This window comes from Lissotriton helveticus, chromosome 5_1 (assembly GCF_964261635.1).
Source record: "Lissotriton helveticus chromosome 5_1, aLisHel1.1, whole genome shotgun sequence".
NCBI classification, from domain to species: Eukaryota; Metazoa; Chordata; class Amphibia; order Caudata; family Salamandridae; genus Lissotriton; species Lissotriton helveticus.
The window spans coordinates 2,074,798,212-2,074,810,796 of record NC_136065.1 but is presented as its reverse complement, the minus strand read 5'-3'; the positions used below and the strand labels follow the sequence as shown (position 1 = coordinate 2,074,810,796).

The 12,585-nt window shown below is 51.8% G+C and overlaps 1 long non-coding RNA gene across 1 annotated transcript in view; it reads left to right on the top strand.

Annotated features, from left to right (window-relative positions):
- The first annotated feature begins 804 nt into the window (after nt 1–804).
- The window catches only part of LOC144756313 (uncharacterized), a 34,974-nt gene continuing 23,193 nt past the window's right edge, over nt 805–12,585 (top strand). The window contains exon 1 of the long non-coding RNA XR_013595122.1: nt 805–825. This is a non-coding gene — a long non-coding RNA (uncharacterized LOC144756313). The remainder of the gene's footprint in view (nt 826–12,585) is intronic.

The window sequence follows — 12,585 nt, the reverse complement described above, 5'->3', positions numbered from 1 at the left end:
ATCTGTCACCAGACAATTATGTGGGCATCACTAGAGAGTGACTTTGGCTTCGCCCACATGATGGGAGGCAGGAGTACATGTTTTGATTGGGCAAAAGTTGCATGCTGCCACAGAAAAATGCCTGACCTTCACACTGCTGTGATCATGTGGTTAAGTCATCCAGCTGGCTGAGCTTGAACTTTCAGGGGCGCACACACAACATTCTAAAGCTCCAAAGTGTCTTAGATAACTAGATAATTGATGCTGTTTTTCTCTGGCAGCAGCACAGATGGGAGGAGGGCGATCAGTCCTTTAGTTAGGCACTGTGAAGAGGTAGAGGGATTAAATATGTGTCTGGGGAAGTAAGTGTGTGTGTGAGTGCGTGGGTGTGCGTGCGTTTTAGAAGACCCCAAAGTGCTTTTCAGAATTACATTGTTTGGTTTTGATGCAGGGACATTTAGTTTGCTCTACTTTTAGAACCTTTGCGGTGTACCCAATAGAGTTGATGTTAGAATAGTAAATGAACCCTTATTGACAGTCAAAGACAGGTCCCCACTGTGATGCGTAGACGTGGGCATGTGTGTATGTGTTTTAGCTTGTTTGTTTTTCAGGACTATTGACAGACCTACAAGCCTCTCACCTGGGAACGACGGATGCAAAGCTGTGGTTTCTGTGGTCTCCTTCGTGTGGACGGCAGCGCACGTGACGTCAGCACTCACGCCGACGTGCCGGCACCCAGTGTTCGCATCCTTCCTCGAGTTTGGTTTGTCAGTAACCTTTTCCACACTTTCTATTCCAGTGATTGGCTGGTGTTGCTCTCGAAATCCCCACTGTTCGATGGAAAAGGTAGCTTACGAATTTTGTTTTGCCTCCTTTTTCTCTCTGTCCCTACCTTTCTCCATCTCTTCATTGTTGATCTAATTTTCACACATTATGTCTTTGTTTTTTCTCCTTTGTCTCTTGTTTTTCTGATTTTTCTCATCACTTTCACTTTTTTCTGTTTCGTTTTCTCCTCCTCCATACTCCGATCCCCTTTACTTCACCTCTTGCTCACTCACTCTCCTAATTTTGTTTTCCCCTCCCATATCTCTGTATCTCTCTCTTCCAGTTTCATTGCCTATCCACTCCCTGTCCTTCTCTTGGTTTTTCTCTAGTCTTATTTCTATTTCTCTTTCCTTTAACCTCTTTCTCATCTCTTAGGTTCTCTACTTGTTTCTCTTCATTTCTTCAAACTTCATCCAGTACTTTTTCTGCAACAGTTTTGTTTGTTTTCACTTTTTTTAATTGTATGCCCCAACGTACATCGTTGGCTCTTTTTCCTTTTATTTATTTTACTCTTATCTTTGGTACCTTTTTCACTTTATTTTCTTCTTTGTATTCTTAGTTCTTTTTTCTTTTTGTTGAACTCTATCTAGCCTTTCACTTTTTCTTGTATCTTTGTCTTTCATGCTTCCTTCCCTTTCACCTAATCTGTTTGCCCTAACACGCCAGTTAAATTAATTAGCATGTTGTTTACATATAGTAATCTGAAAAATGTAATATGCTAGGCATTCAAAAACCAGTGTTTAACATGCTTGTCCTTGCCTTTGATGCCATACAATTTAGGGCCAGGCGTCTGCTAAGAGATGGTGTTGACTGGTATCAGAATAAAGATCGAATTAAGTCGCAATGATTTTCCTCTTCAAACTTTATGAGATTTTTTTTAAACTTTGCAGAAGGTTGCAAAGTTTTATTTGTTTGTAACAAATCTTGCAATTATACTTTTTTCTTAACTATAGTCCAGCAAATAGTCACTTTTACTGGGAAGATTCCCTTTTGAAAGATGTCTTTGAGGGGAGAATTTTAAACTAAAAGGTTTTTTGCAGAATTGTTCACCCACTTGTGGAGTGTTGCAAAATTAACAATTGCCTTAGTGTTCCCAAAATATTTAGCTGGTCAAAATGGAAAACTCTGATGGTAACAATTGTAAGTTAGTACATCCCTAAGCAGGATTTTGATTAAAAGCTGCATCGAATATTTAGAAAACAAGAGGAGTGTGGGTGCCAAACAGAATGGGCAATGCAGTGCAGAAAGAATCGTCTCAAATGGCTGCTCTTTAAGCCCCTAGATCACAGGAAGCGGACACGTTTTTTCGTCTGCCCGATCCACCAGTGGCGGCTGCAAATTTTAGAGAGTGGAGAGCAGGGAAATGGATGGAGGGTGGGAGGTTGGTTTCATAAAAAAAAACTATTAAGTAAACAAAATACAAATGTACTTACCGTAGTTGCTGCTGCGTCCTCCTCATGCCGGTTTCTATCCCTTGTGATTCCAGGGCCCCAGCTAATTCTCTTAACCAATCCTGATGTTGCTCTTGTGCTTTTAACCAGCGTCAGAGAAGCGCCCTGAATTGGGGGGCTACTCCCCTATCAGCACTCACCAAAGCACTGGAGGCTTTTGCTTTCTCTAATCCAGCTGTCTTAAAACAGGTGGGTTAGAAAGGCTTAAAGTGCGCATGTGTGATTGGCCGTCACAAGACGGCCGTCCAAAGAGACATGCGCATTTTAAAGAAGAGGAAAGGCAGGCCGCACTCCTCCCTGGTTCTGCTGTGAGTCAGCAGGCCCCGCCCCGTCCTGACACTCCATTCGGGACGGGGTGACGAAAAATAAAATGGTAATGAATTAACTTCCATTTTATTTTTCATCTATGGGGGCATTTCAGTGGGGCGCCTCTCCTCCGCTATAACAGAGGAGCCACCCCTGGACTATCCACTATGGAGGGAAGTATCAGACAGTTCGAAAGGAGGAGGATTTTATGTACATGGCTTATCACGGCTCCCGTCAGTGTTTACAATTTTGAGTTACGCATCATACAGTACGTCGCAGACTTCTCCAGCATAGCACATACTGTACCAGCAGACTTTTTATAAAACAGAGATTTACTGCTTGCGTTGTTTGTCTTCACTTCATTGTGGATACACAACAATAGATCAGCCTTGATAAAACTGAGTAAACGAATCACGTGTCGGCTTCCTGTGATCTTTTGTATGCACCTTGCAACCTACATTGCAAGAATTTGATGGATGTTGAGAAGATTTCCTTAATAAGAAGAGTTTGGATCACTTCACTCATGCTTAAAATGGAAAAATAGAAGTGCAAATACTCTGTATAAGAGTACCTGCTTGTTTCTGAGAAGTGGCAGTACTCTCTAATTAAAAGTATTACTTATCTCTTGAGAAGTGCAGGTACTCTCCCTCTCAAAATAAAAAAAGTGCTGGTACTTGTTGGAAATGGGATCCCCGGCTGGCCAGGGCTTTCGCCAAAGTCAGTCAGAGACCACCACACCCAAGTCAGGGCAAGGGAGTTACACGCCAAGATAACCCCTACTCACCCTCTAGGTAACGTGGCGCGAGCAGCAAGGCTAAACTTGGAGGCGATGTAGGCTAAGTATTTGCGCACGCACCCCAGCAACAACAACCAAAGGCCCACCACAAAGGAAACTCCACACAAGGTTTATATAAAAATAGCCTTTGTATTACACCAAAACACATTAGATAAAACACACTTTACAATGTGCCAGAGGCACGGGCAGAATTTACAAGGGATTATGTACAAGACAGGGCCACCTGGACCACTGTCAGGAATCAGCACTTTTAGAAGTAACAATGCAATACTTGTAGGCCTAGAACTTAGAACATAGCCTATCAGACAGTACCTTCCATCCTGGTTGCACGGGATAATGCGAGTGACCTCCTTAGTAAGCTTGAGCGGGCGACCCAGCGAAGCGGCGCGGCTCAGGGGAGAGCGGCGCTGCTCGAGGCTTGGACGGGCTGCCGGCACGGTACAAGCGTTTCTCTGGGGCGACCAACGTGTGCGGCTCAGAAGAGGAGGGGGAGGCAGGATGCGGGCGACCCAGCGAAGCGGCGCGGCTCAGGGGAGAGCGGCGCTGCTCGAGGCTTGGACGGGCTGCCGGCACGAGCTGCCGAGGGGAACGAGCGAGGCACACTTCAGCGAGGCCCCAGGGGCCCAGGGAGATCAGACAAGTCCCATCAATTTGGCAGGGAAGGCACCATAGAGTCCACTGGTCCTGGGACTCTGGTCAGGGGGCAAGCTTAGTATCAAGCCCTTGGAATATCACTTAGCACATAACAGAAAATCACTGTAGCAAAACAAGTAACTACTGGTAATCAGGTAAGTACCCCCTACGCAGTCCTAACCACCCTAGGAACAGGTCACGCAGGGAACCAGGACCTTACTAGCACCACCTGTACTAGCAAGAACAACCAACTAAATATCAACATACATTTAGGGGTATAGACCTGGGGACAAAACACATGATGTATCAACAACACATTCAGCGGTGTAAGGAACACATGACGCATCAACACACGTTCAGCGGTGTAAGGAACAAGGCACATGATGCATCTACAACACATTCAGAGGTGCAGCACAGGAGAACACATGATGAATAATCTACCCATTCAGAGGTGTAAGGAGGGAAAACACATGATGCATCGCAATATATTCAGATAAGTCACCACCTGTGACAGTCCCTGTGTCCCAATGTCAGGGCCTAAACGTGGCAGTTGCCCACAAAGTGCTGGGCAACTGGTGCAGGGAAAGTTAGAGCAACGTTGGAGCCTCGTGGGCTCAAGAACCACCACTGTGGCACTGCGGAGCCTCTCTGGGCTCCTGGACAAGAAATGGCGCCCTGAGCCTCTCTGGGCTCTTAAAACGACTGTGGGGGCAAGAGCCTCTCTGGGCTCGAAGAACAGGGGTGCCCCTGAGCCTCTCGGGGCTCGTCACGAATGTGGGCAGGGGGGGCCCCTCTCGGGGGACCCCAGAACAACTGGAGAGCCACTCGGGGCTCGACGAACCATGAGGCCGGGTTGGAGCCTCTCCGGGCTCCAGAACAAAGGAATGGCCCCGAGCCCCTCTGGGCTCACAGAACGATGGGGCCGGGTCTGAGCCTCGCGGCTCCAGGAACAAAGACCGGGCCCCTCGAGTCTCTCTAGACTCGGGAACACAAGGGCAGGCAGGATGGAGTCCCTCACGGGGGACTCAGGGACCCAGAAACAACTGGGTCAGAGACGCGACCCGGGGCACGCCCACACTCACCAGGCACTTCGGGAGGCGGCGTCTCCTCGCGGCGTCGGCTCCTCTCGGCGGGGCTTCCCTTCTCTCCTGGGCTGCGGCGGCAACATCTCCGGTCTCCCTCCTGACCCGGGAGAGCGGCACAGCAACAAGGGCTTCCCCCAGGCAGGGGGAAGCAGAAACAACTTCTTCCCGGCCCCGCCCACAACCAGGCGGCGGGCCGGACATCTCCTTCCTGCCCAGACGAGCCCCGGACAGCGGGGGCGGGACTTCAGAGTCCTCGGGCTGGCAGCCAATCATGGCGCGGCCCGGGGACAGCATCCTCAGGAGGCTCGGCCGGCTGGACCAATCCCAGCGCGGCCGGGTGGGGATACCGGCGGCTATCTTTCTCCGGGGTCTGGGGCCGCGGCGGTGATCACGGGGCCATGCCGGGTGGGCACCGGCTTTGTGGCAATAATTAAAAGGAAGCGCTCCTAGCGCTAGGGGGCATAAAGCGGCCGATCAAGGCAGAAATGAGCAGGATGGCACCCGCGCCGCTCGGTCACCTCCCGGGGTGAAAGGATGCCGGGTGGGCACCGGCTGGGCACCCAAAGCGCTAGCAGCGCTAGCCACGAAGAAAAGGCGCTCCCAAGCGCCGCAGGACAAAATAAAGCGCTCTTAAGCGCTAGCCACGGGATCCCAGCGCTGAAGGGCAGAAATACAGCGCTTCCAGCGCTATAAGCAGGCTAAAGCGCTCCCAAGCGCTAGGAAGGAAAATACAGCAACAAAGTCCTTCAGTAGTCCAGCATCCTAGCAGTCCAGGGGCTGGGCAGGGCTCAGGGAGGCAAGCCTTCCCCTGAGCCCCAGCAGCAGCACGCCCCTGGCAAGATTCAAGTTGGGAACAAGAACATTTTCATGGGGTCACAGCCCCTCTTTTATACACCTTTTCCCTTTGTCTTTAGGTGCAGGGTGGGGGCAGAACCAGCCGCAGCTGGTTCTTGAGCACTCTTGATGGCCCAACCACCCATTCTATTCACTGGCAGGGCTTGGGTCATCAGTCACACCACAGGGGGGCGGAGCCAGCATTGTGTGGGGAAAACCCAGCCCATCCAGGACACAGGTACACTCCTCCCACACATCACTCATACTAATCTCTCCATTCACCACCGGGGCAGACCCACACAGACTTCCTGGAGCCTGGCATCCCAGCCAGCTCCAGCCAATCACACGCCAGGCATATTTTACACTAATATGCCAACTCCTAGAAGTGGCGCTTCCGCACAAGACACATACACGCCGCACATACCGTTGCGCAGCATTCACTCTCACGAGTTCGCACATACCAAACTTAAGCATGCACGCCTCACGCATCAGGAACTACCAGGGACACAGACATTCCCCATGCATTCCTATGGGAGGGCAGGCCAGTCTCACTCCACGCACTCAGGGAGCGCACGCACTTTACACTGCGCCACAGTGTCAAAGTGCGCAAAGACCAGAAATCGCTACACTTCAAGGCAAAAAGTTCAGGGGTGAACCTGCCACAAGGCCCAAGTCCAACACAACCCCCTTCCAGCCAAAACGCAGGGGAGACCAATCACCACCGTGATGGACTTCCCTGCTTGGGGCGATAGAACACGGACGCGGGCCCGCACTGCAGGGACACCCTCCGGTTCTACGCCAAGTTAATCCATAAGACAAGCACATCCTTAAACAAGCATTTGCAATGCAATAGGTCTCGCAGTCGTTAGAGTTTGAGCCATTGGCATTGTAAATGGCACTGCCTTTTATTTATGTGTTATTTAACGTTTTAAAAACCAACACATAGATAAAAGACATTGCCATTTACAATGCCAATGGCTCAAAGTCTAACAACTGCGAGACCTATTGCATTGCAAATGCATGTTGTTGTAGCTACCCGGAAACCGAATGAATCAGTTTGGATGTTTCAAACTACTAATGTAAGTGCTTTAAATGGACAGGTACTGTCCGGTACTTCTGCACTTCTTTTAACTTGCAAGGGAGAATACCTGCATCTCTCAGCACTGCAACAATGCATTTGATGGGACCGTACCGGCATACTACCGGCAAGTACCGATGCTTACTCTAGTAAGCATTTAACATTGTAACCAATGGCATGTGCTGCTGCTCATTTCATGCAACAACTGCCGAACGGTTTGCTTTAGAAAGCACGTTATGCCTCGGTGCCTACAACGAACAAACTTACATTCGTTACAAGCGAACTTCAACTAATGTAGGTTGCAGACATTCACTGATTGCACTGTGGAGCTGGGTGTGAACAGCGTGACATAATGTGGGTAGGTAGAAGTTGAGAAAGCGTCCCAAGACAACCACTTTGAACAAGAGAGCCAACAAAAAGAGAGAAGAAGGTGAACAAAAGACAGAGCAAGGCAGAAGGGACAAAATACGCAGCAATATGGAGAGGGACCGGAATGTGATAAAGAGATCCGGAGAGACGGCGAGAAACCTGCAAAGCGTATAGCGGGAAGGAGAGGGACTGCAGAGACATCGAATATTTATTTATAGGCAGCACTTTTACCCAGAGGTCTCGAGGGATGTGAACCTGGAGAATAATTACAGCTGCATCCACACAGTAAGAGACACAGCAGGAGCAGAGGCTAACCAAGGTGCGGAAAATACCGCAATCATTAACTGCGAAAGGAAGCCACGGAAGGGATAGAGAGGGCAGGGAGGGTCGGGTGAGGGAGGGTTGACGGATGGAGAGAGACGGGGACGGAGGGGGTAAACAGAAGAAGAAAGCGAGCTAGAGGTGGGGCGAGAGGTTGACAGATAAAAAGCAGGTGGCACGAGTAGACAGGAATTTGGTTTGAGGGCTAAATGTACGGAAAATGAATGAAGAGGTAGGGAGAAAGATTGGCAGATGACAACATATGAACAAATGGGAAGAGAGCGGGAGAGACATGGATAGATGTAACGAGGTACACATTGAGAGAGATGCGTGAGACAAGGAAAGCGAGAGAAAGACTAGGGAAAGGGGTAGAAAGAAAACAAGCTCGGCATTGCGTGGCGGGAGGGGGCGGGGGGAACGTCGGAGGGGGGGAGGAGAAGTCTGGGCAGGCAGGATGACTCAGGGGAGGGGGCGGAGCGGGGCAGAGCGGCATGTGGGTGTGAAGAAGCCGGCCCTTTGAAGTGAAGCTAAGCTTCACTTCAAAAGGTGTCGGAGGAATGCGGGCGGCTGTGCACGCGCTTTTAAGCTCAAGGCACATGCGCATTGAGCTTAAAAGTCACGGGCACTGCAAGGAATCGCCACGATTCCTTGCAAGTTAGATAAAGTCTGGATGAGCCCCTATAGTCTCGCTTGCTCGATGCGCATGCGCATCGACAGGCGAGACCTAAAAAACAGGCCCAACTAGGCTACCCCACTGGTACTCCTTAGTTGTCCACGGCTAGGACCAGGCCCTAGGCCACCTAGATACCACTGGTCCTTGCCAATACACAGAGTGGGGGGTAGTAACCCCTGGCCTGCACTAGCCATTCTCCACTCCCTCTCAGTGTAGTTCCAAACTACCACTGATCCTCCAACCTAGGGTCCGCACCCTCAGGCTGACCAGAGGTCACGGGCAAGAATGCCCCACCCTACCTCTACTTCTGAAGCACCCTCCAGAACACAACTCTCCCACCAGTTTAAGACCTGACTTCCTCAGCAGCAGTGACCACATTCAGACCAGCACAAGATCGGTGTAGTAAGGCGTTGCACTTTGCGGGCTGCCAGATGCGGCGCAGGCGGCGGCTCGCGGACCGCGTCGAGACGGGGACGGCGAGCGGCATAGACTGCGCGGCCGAAGGCAGACGCGGCTCAGTGCGGTGCCTACAGGACACCAGGCTGGTCATGACAGAGTCACAGCTCCCTCAACTGGTTTACCACCTGGGATTCAAATTCACCGGATGCACAGGGGTCAGACTTCCTCTGACCCCCTTCCAGAGTTCTGCACCCTCCCACTGTAGAACAGGGTCCCTCCACTTAAGGTAGGCCCCACCTGCTCTCAGGGTAGTACCACAACACTCAGCCAAGAACCCTAAAGATCCCTGCTAGGCCTGTACCACCCCTTCTGGGAAACACAGGGTCTCTTCACTTAAGATGAGCCCCACCTGTGTTCACAGGGGTACCCCTAGAAGACAAACCGGCCAGGACACTGGCTACAGTCGCCCTGCCGTCCAGGTCAGGCAACACCTGAACCTGGCTCCCTAACCTAGGGACGCTACCCTTTGGTTAGATGCCTGGCGCACCAGGACTTCTACAAGTTGAAAACAAAAATCTAAGACTTTCTCTCCTCCTTCAGCAGCAAGGCAACCACTGCAGGTCAATACCCCATACAGCTTACCCGGTTCCTTCTCTTCAGGCAGGAGTCCCTTCTTGTAACTTCAGGACACTACATACAGTTGCCCTTATGTCCAGATCCGGAAACACCGGCTACTGGCTCCCCAACCGAGGGACGTACCCTTTGGTCAGATGCCTGGCGCACCAGGACTTCCTTGAGGGTGACACAACTAATGTGTCGTGTACAAGTCTGCCTGACACTCAGGACAGAAGTGGCATCACCATGGTCACTCACTGGCGACACAACCCTTCTGGCTGGCCCCTGACCCACTGGCTCTTCCACTGGGGAACCTATCCCCCTCGCACCCCTCCATCTGGACTTCTGCACCCTCCCAACTGGAGCGGTACTGCCAGACACCAGAACTACTGGAACCCTGGTTACAGAGGTTCCACGTTCTCCAGACACTCTGGAAGATCCTCCTCAAATGACCTATTGGTACAGCCTAGGCCCCCGACCTGATGTTCCCTTCAGAAACATTCCAGGCCCTGACACTGGGTTTCGGGCACCTGGAGACATGCAGTCCCACCTACTCCTTCTCCTCTTGAGACAGGACGTGAGCCCCTACACCGAGACCTAGCTGGGCTACACTGAACCTCTCCCACCACGCTGGGCTGGAAGACACCTCAGACACTCCTTTTGGAATCACTCCATCCCCTATGCCTCTCTCCTCCAGAACATTACCAACTCCAAAATTCTGTCTCTCAACAGACCACAGAAATCAAAAAGCAGGCTCCACTATCTGCAGACGTTCTTGGGAAAAGTTCAACACACAGGACTTGAATATCTGAGCAAAACTAGCATTCAGCAAGCTCCCCATCCAGAGAACTCACAAACACATCCAGTGCCACACACCATTCATCCACACACACCCCTCCCCAGACTGGTAAGGCAGTTTCTACCACCCCTGACTTCTCAACCTGACCACACTTGACACAGGTACCATTACTCCAGGGCAGGGACGGGGGACACATGCACTGGACACACTTATGCTGCCACCACTGGATCCCACCCTTCTGGTGAATCCAGAAAACACACTGCACTTAGGGGGATGATCTACCCTCCCGAGCTAGGGACACCTAACTCAAAGTGCACAAGAAACACATTTCCACAGAAATGACATTTTCAGCAAACTTAAAACAATAATCCCCACAATGTTTTTATCTAAAATGCAGAGTTTTGTGGTGCAGCCAGCTGCTACTAAGGTACAACGCAAACACAAATCCTTATCCCACCGCTTGCCGCCAATGTTGGAAATGGGATCCCCGGCTGGCCAGGGCTTTCGCCAAAGTCAGTCAGAGACCACCACACCCAAGTCAGGGCAAGGGAGTTACACGCCAAGATAACCCCTACTCACCCTCTAGGTAACGTGGCGCGAGCAGCAAGGCTAAACTTGGAGGCGATGTAGGCTAAGTATTTGCGCACGCACCCCAGCAACAACAACCAAAGGCCCACCACAAAGGAAACTCCACACATGGTTTATATAAAAATAGCCTTTGTATTACACCAAAACACATTAGATAAAACACACTTTACAATGTGCCAGAGGCACGGGCAGAATTTACAAGGGATTATGTACAAGACAGGGCCACCTGGACCACTGTCAGGAATCAGCACTTTTAGAAGTAACAATGCAATACTTGTAGGCCTAGAACTTAGAACATAGCCTATCAGACAGTACCTTCCATCCTGGTTGCACGGGAGAATGCGAGTGACCTCCTTAGTAAGCTTGAGCGGGCGACCCAGCGAAGCGGCGCGGCTCAGGGGAGAGCGGCGCTGCTCGAGGCTTGGACGGGCTGCCGGCACGGTACAAGCGTTTCTCTGGGGCGACCAACGTGTGCGGCTCAGAAGAGGAGGGGGAGGCAGGATGCGGGCGACCCAGCGAAGCGGCGCGGCTCAGGGGAGAGCGGCGCTGCTCGAGGCTTGGACGGGCTGCCGGCACGAGCTGCCGAGGGGAACGAGCGAGGCACACTTCAGCGAGGCCCCAGGGGCCCAGGGAGATCAGACAAGTCCCATCAATTTGGCAGGGAAGGCACCATAGAGTCCACTGGTCCTGGGACTCTGGTCAGGGGGCAAGCTTAGTATCAAGCCCTTGGAATATCACTTAGCACATAACAGAAAATCACTGTAGCAAAACAAGTAACTACTGGTAATCAGGTAAGTACCCCCTACGCAGTCCTAACCACCCTAGGAACAGGTCACGCAGGGAACCAGGACCTTACTAGCACCACCTGTACTAGCAAGAACAACCAACTAAATATCAACATACATTTAGGGGTATAGACCTGGGGACAAAACACATGATGTATCAACAACACATTCAGCGGTTTAAGGAACACATGACGCATCAACACACGTTCAGCGGTGTAAGGAACAAGGCACATGATGCATCTACAACACATTCAGAGGTGCAGCACAGGAGAACACATGATGAATAATCTACCCATTCAGAGGTGTAAGGAGGGAAAACACATGATGCATCGCAATATATTCAGATAAGTCACCACCTGTGACAGTCCCTGTGTCCCAATGTCAGGGCCTAAACGTGGCAGTGGCCCACAAAGTGCTGGGCAACTGGTGCAGGGAAAGTTAGAGCAACGTTGGAGCCTCGTGGGCTCAAGAACCACCACTGTGGCACTGCGGAGCCTCTCTGGGCTCCTGGACAAGAAATGGCGCCCTGAGCCTCTCTGGGCTCTTAAAACGACTGTGGGGGCAAGAGCCTCTCTGGGCTCGAAGAACAGGGGTGCCCCTGAGCCTCTCGGGGCTCGTCACGAATGTGGGCAGGGGGGGCCCCTCTCGGGGGACCCCAGAACAACTGGAGAGCCACTCGGGGCTCGACGAACCATGAGGCCGGGTTGGAGCCTCTCCGGGCTCCAGAACAAAGGAATGGCCCCGAGCCCCTCTGGGCTCACAGAACGATGGGGCCGGGTCTGAGCCTCGCGGCTCCAGGAACAAAGACCGGGCCCCTCGAGTCTCTCTAGACTCGGGAACACAAGGGCAGGCAGGATGGAGTCCCTCACGGGGGACTCAGGGACCCAGAAACAACTGGGTCAGAGACGCGACCCGGGGCACGCCCACACTCACCAGGCACTTCGGGAGGCGGCGTCTCCTCGCGGCGTCGGCTCCTCTCGGCGGGGCTTCCCTTCTCTCCTGGGCTGCGGCGGCAACATCTCCGGTCTCCCTCCTGACCCGGGAGAGCG